Consider the following 5,901-nt stretch of genomic DNA (forward strand, 5'->3'; position numbering starts at 1 on the left):
AGTGGCTGCTCAACCGCAATCCAGGTCCCCAGAGATTTTATTTAATTATTTTATTTCTCGGTATGCTTATGCTGTTTGCTTGTAAAAAAGTGCAAAATGTTTTGCAAAAAAAGAATAAGACTACACAATATCAGGAAAAGCAGTTAAAATGACTATTTTAAAACATTCAAAAAACGTAAAATCAGTGGTAAATTTAAAAAAAAGATTAAAACACACATCAATGTTCTGCAATAATGATTTTAGCAGGTGCTGAAAAAAAGTACAGCCAAAGAACCTGCAGGGAGTTCCAAAGTGTGGGTGCTGCTAAACTAAACAATTTGAAAAAATTCTTTCCAGTAGCACCTTAGAGACCATAGAATCATAGAATCATAGAGTTGGAAGAGACCACAAGGGCCATCGAGTCCAACCCCCTGCCAAGCAGGAAACACCATCAGAGCACTCCTGACATATGGTTGTCAAGCCTCTGCTTAAAGACCTCCAAAGAAGGAGACTCCACCACACTCCTTGGCAGCAAATTCCACTGTCAAACAGCTCTTACTGTCAGGAAGTTCTTCCTAAGGTTTAGGTGGAATCTTCTTTCTTGTAGTTTGGATCCATTGCTCCGTGTCCGCTTCTCTGGAGCAGCAGAAAACAACCTTTCTCCCTCCTCTATATGACATCCTTTTATATATTTGAACATGGCTATCATATCACCCCTTAACCTCCTCTTCCCCAGGCTAAACATGCCCAGCTCCCTTAGCCGTTCCTCATAAGGCATCGTTTCCAGGCCTTTGACCATTTTGGTTGCCCTCCTGTGGACACGTTCCAGTTTGTCAGTGTCCTTCTTGAACTGCATGCACACATACCAATAACAAACTTAGTTAGTCTCTAAGGTGCTACTGGAAGCAATTTTTTTATTTTGTTTTGACTACGGCAGACCAACATGGCTACCAGTTGTTGTTTAGTCGTTTAGTCGTGTCCGACTCGTCGTGACTCCATGGACCAGAGCACGCCAGGCACTTCTGTCTTCCACTGCCTCCCGCAGTTTGGTCAAACTCATGTTGGTAGCTTCGAGAACACTGTCCCACCATCTCATCCTCTGTCGTCCCCTTCTCCTTGTGCCCTCAATCTTTCCCAACATCAGGGTCTTCTCCAGGGAGTCTTCTCTTCTCATGAGGTGGCCAAAGTACTGGAGCCTCAGCTTCACAATCTGCCCTTCCAGTCAGCACTCAGGGCTGATTTCCTTAAGAATGGATACGTTTGATCTTCTTGCAGTCCATGGGACTCTCCAGAGTCTCCTCCAGCACCATAATTCAAAAGCATCCATTCTTCGGCGATCAGCCTTCTTTATGGTCCAGCTCTCACTTCCATACATCACTACTGGGAAAACCATAGCTTTAACTATATGGACCTTAATTGGCAAGGTGATGTCTCTGCTTTTGTAACTAAAAAAAAATAAATGCAGTTTCTTAAAGATGTGGAGCGAATATTATGTGGCACATGTAACAGTGCCAGTTCCGCACATCAAACTGGCTGAGGCAGGCAGACGCCAAGATTGTGGTAAAAATAATAGGAGGAAATGCTAGCGAACCTTCAATTTTCTTTTGAGCTCCCAACAACTGCTGAAGAGGCAAGCCACCTCCCAGTTTCATTGCATAAGCAACTTGCCTCTTCTGCAATATCAGTGGTTGCAACGGAGTTGTATGAAAAGCAGAGAGTCCTTTCTCAGTTGTGTTACCCCGCCACCGCCAGCTATGCTAGACTGGAGCCACAAAGGCACTGTGCAGCAATTCAGTTCTAGAAAAGAAGCCAAGCATCCTCCGCCGTGGGGACTGGGAGCAACTGTGCCCATTAACAAGGGAACAAGCCAGCTGGAACAGTGAGAGAACTTCGGTACCAAGCGAAAAAATAAGACACCATCTGAAATGGCTCTCTGCAAGCTGGAGGGAACAGAAGCAACTGCGGCCAGGAGCTGAAATGAAAACACTGTCTATGAGCACTGTATCATAGAATCATAGAATCATAGAATCATAGAATCATAGAATCATAGAGTTGGAAGACACCACAAGGGCCATCGAGTCCAACCCCCTGCCAAGCAGGAAACACCATCAGAGCACTCCTGACATATGGTTGTCAAGCCTCTGCTTAAAGACCTCCAGAGAAGGAGACTCCACCACACTCCTTGGCAGCAAATTCCACTGTCAAACAGCTCTTACTGTCAGGAAGTTCTTCCTAATGTTTAGGTGGAATCTTCTTTCTTGTAGTTTGGATCCACTGCTCCGTGTCCGCTTCTCTGGAGCAGCAGAAAACAACCTTTCTCCCTCCTCTAGGTGACATCCTTTTATATATTTGAACATGGCTATCATATCACCCCTTAACCTCCTCTTCTCCAGGCTAAACATGCCCAGCTCCCTTAGCCGTTCCTCATGTGGCATCGTTTCCAGGCCTTTGACCATTTTGGTTGCCCTCCTCTGGACACGTTCCAGTTTGTCAGTGTCCTTCTTGAACTGTGGTGCCCAGAACTGGACACAGTACTCCAGGTGAGGTCTGACCAGAGCAGAATACAGTGGCACTATTACTTCCCTTGATCTAGATGCTATACTCCTATTGATGCAGCCCAGAATACGGTAATTAGAATGAAGCAGAACCTGCAGAGGGAAAGCTATCAGTGCAGGAATTGACTGCAAGCAAAAGCCTGCAGATGTTGGCACCCAGTCTCTGATGGGTTAAAGGGAGACAATTTCTCCTGCCTCCAAGTCAGTCCCATTGAACGGAACTGAATAGGAACTCTCCCTGGTCTTTAGAACTGCAGTCTCAATGGTCCTGTGGGAACCTCAATCTCTTTGCCTTTACTGCAGCATCTGCAATATGGGTACAATAATACTGACCTGACTTACAGGGCTGTTGTAATAGGAACAGAAGGAATGTAAATGCAGACCTGTGGAAAGCCCAGGCAACGTTAAAATTCTCTGCACAGCCTCTGATTCCCTAACCTCTCGGACCTCTGAGGCTTCACTGTCCTCCCGTTTCCAAGCATATCTTCACAACAATAAGGCTCATCCACACGGAGGTTTGATGTGGATTTGGAGCGGCTTCTCTTTTTCCCATTCTTTGTGGCATCCACATACTGATTAGATGTGCTTCGGGCAGTCACTGAAAATCAGCTACCGTATTTTCCGCTCTATAAGATGCACCAGACCACAAGACGCACCTAGTTTTTGGAGGAGGAAAACAAGAAAAAAAATATTCTGAATCTCAGAAGCCAGAACAGCAAGAGGGATCGCTGCGCAGTGAAAGCAGCTATCCCTCTTGCTGTTCTGGCTTCTGGGATGGCTGCGCAGCCTGCATTCGCTCCATAAGACGCACACACATTTCCCCTTACTTTTTAGGAGGGAAAAAGTGAGTCTTATAGAGCAAAAAATACGGTAATTACAAAATACCATACCCTGTTTGAGGTGAGGCGACCAGAACCGAAGATTTGCTTCTTTTCATCTGTCCTGAATCTCCCAGCGTTCAGTCTCCTCTGCTTGCATTAAAAGGCAAGGCAACCCCCTCCCAGCCCTTTTGGATTCAGATGCTTCATTCACACACACACACACACACACACACACACACACTGCTCATTCACAGTGGTGGTGGTTTCGCTGAGAAGCATCCCGGGAGGAGTGCTGAAGCAATGAAGTCACTTCACTTTCCCAGCAAAGCCTGACAGTTCTGCACTGTTTGAGATGGAAAGCAAAAAGAAGCCCTTTTCTGTGGCCCAAGCAAATGTTTTCTGTAAGTGAGAAACATAAAGAGACACTTGACCGCATCATTTCCTTTCCCGACAAGTCCATTGACTGTTTGGTCCAGTGCCGGCAAACAATGGAGAATAGGATCCATAGAAGTTGTGGCACAAAGGACTGTTGTTTGCGTGCGCACACAGACACACACACACACACACACACACACACCCTAGATAGACAGTGCACTGCAAGTATATACAGAATAGCAGAGGGGAAGGCTCTTCTTAGACACTGTAATTGCAAAATAAAATGTAAATTGCAAGAATAGAGAGACAATCTTTCATACGACCCTGACTCTCATCCTAATAAAGGTCAAGTTAAAGGGACCCCTGACAGTTAAGTCCAGTCGCGAACGACTCTGGGGTTGCAGCACTCATCTCGCTTTACGGGCCGAGGGATCCGGCGTTTATCCGCAAACAGTTTTTCTGGATCATGTGGCCAGCATGACTAAGCCGCTTCTGGCGAAACCAGAGCAGCGCATGGAAATGCCATTTACCTTCCTGCTGGAGTGGTACCTATTTATCTACTTGCACTTTGATGTGCTTTCGAACTGCTAGGTGGGCAGGAGCTGGGACTGAACAACAGGAGCTCACCCCGTCGCGGGGCCTCAAACCGCCGACCTTCTGATCTGCAAGTCCAAGCAGCACAGAGGTTGAGACCACAGTGCCAAGGGCCATGTACCCCTTTAACAATTTAGCCTACATTATCATGTAGCCCCTAACACGGCCCTGTATGACAGACCGGTATTATTATTAGCCCCATAATGTAGATGGGAAGACTGAGGCTCAACTAAGGACTCCTAGTGAGTTTGCAGCAAAGGTGCCTGGCAAACTGGGGACTTTCCAGTTTATAGTTCAGTCTCTTGGCTCTTTTTATTTAGATGGTGCTTTCTGGGTGTTTTGCACTGCAGTTCCCTCCATCCTCAGGCAGCCCATCTGCTTGGGCTGTCCCACCATCTCATCCTCTGTCATCCTCTTCTCCTTGTGCCCTCCATCTTTCTCAACATCAGGGTCTTTTCCAGGGAGTCTTCTCTTCTCATGAGGTGGCCAAAGTATTGGAGCCTCAGCTTCACGATCTGTCCTTCCAGTGAGCACTCAGGGCTAATTTCCTTAAGAATGGATAGGTTTGATCTTCTTGCGGCCCATGGGACTCTCAAGAGTCTCCTCCAGCACCATAATTCAAAAGCATCACTTCTTTGGCGATCAGCCTTCTTTATGGTCCAGCTCTCACTTCCATACATCACTACTGGGAAAACCATGGCTTTAACTATACGGACCTTTGTCAGCAGGCAATGTCTCTGCTTTTAAAGATGCTGTCTAGGTTTGCCATCACCTTTCTCCCAAGGAGCAGGCGTCTTTTAATTTCGTGGCTGCTGTCACTATCTGCAGTGATCATGGAGCCCAAGAAAGTAAAATCTCTCACTGCCTCCATTTCTTCCCCTTCTATTTGCCAGGAGGTGATGGGGCCAGTGGCCATGATCTTCGGTTTTTTGATGTTGAGTTTCAGACTATATTTTGAGCTCTTCTCTTTCACCCTCTTGCACACAGAGAGCTACTAATGCACCTTGTTTTTCACAAAACCAAAAATGTGCAAAGACACCGGGCCAGGTAATTGTAAATGTGCTTGTGCAGTGTGTGAGGGCAAGGGCCATAGCTCAGGGTGTCTGCCTTGCAAGGAGAACGTCCCAGGTCCAATCTCTCTCCAGGAGGACAACTGGGGCTTCCAGCGACTGGTATTCAGAAGCGTTGCTGCTTATGACGCTTGAGGTAGAAATTAGTCTCCATCAGTCATGGTTAGTAGTCATTGTCAGAGCATCCTTGGCGCAGAGTATCCTGGTTTACTGCAGATGCATGAAGGGCAAAACTGTCAAGGTTGGGCTCCACGGTCCTGCTTTCAATCTTGAGGATTCACACTAGGAAAGATTCACTGCGCATTCTCTGGGATTAGGGGTTAAATCCTAGTTTCTGGTGCTGAGCCATGGGTCGGATCAAGCTGGGTCCGCAAACCTCAACGCAGTGGAAAATCGGGTCATCTGGGGAGGATCGCCCACCCCGCGGAACGCCCGCGCCCCAGCCAATCAGAAGCTGCCCGCTCACAATCGGATTCCGCATTGTGCGCGGAACTCTCCGCGGGGCGC

Source organism: Podarcis tiliguerta, assembly GCF_965153285.1.
Source record: "Podarcis tiliguerta genome assembly, chromosome: 8".
Taxonomy (NCBI): Eukaryota; Metazoa; Chordata; class Lepidosauria; order Squamata; family Lacertidae; genus Podarcis; species Podarcis tiliguerta.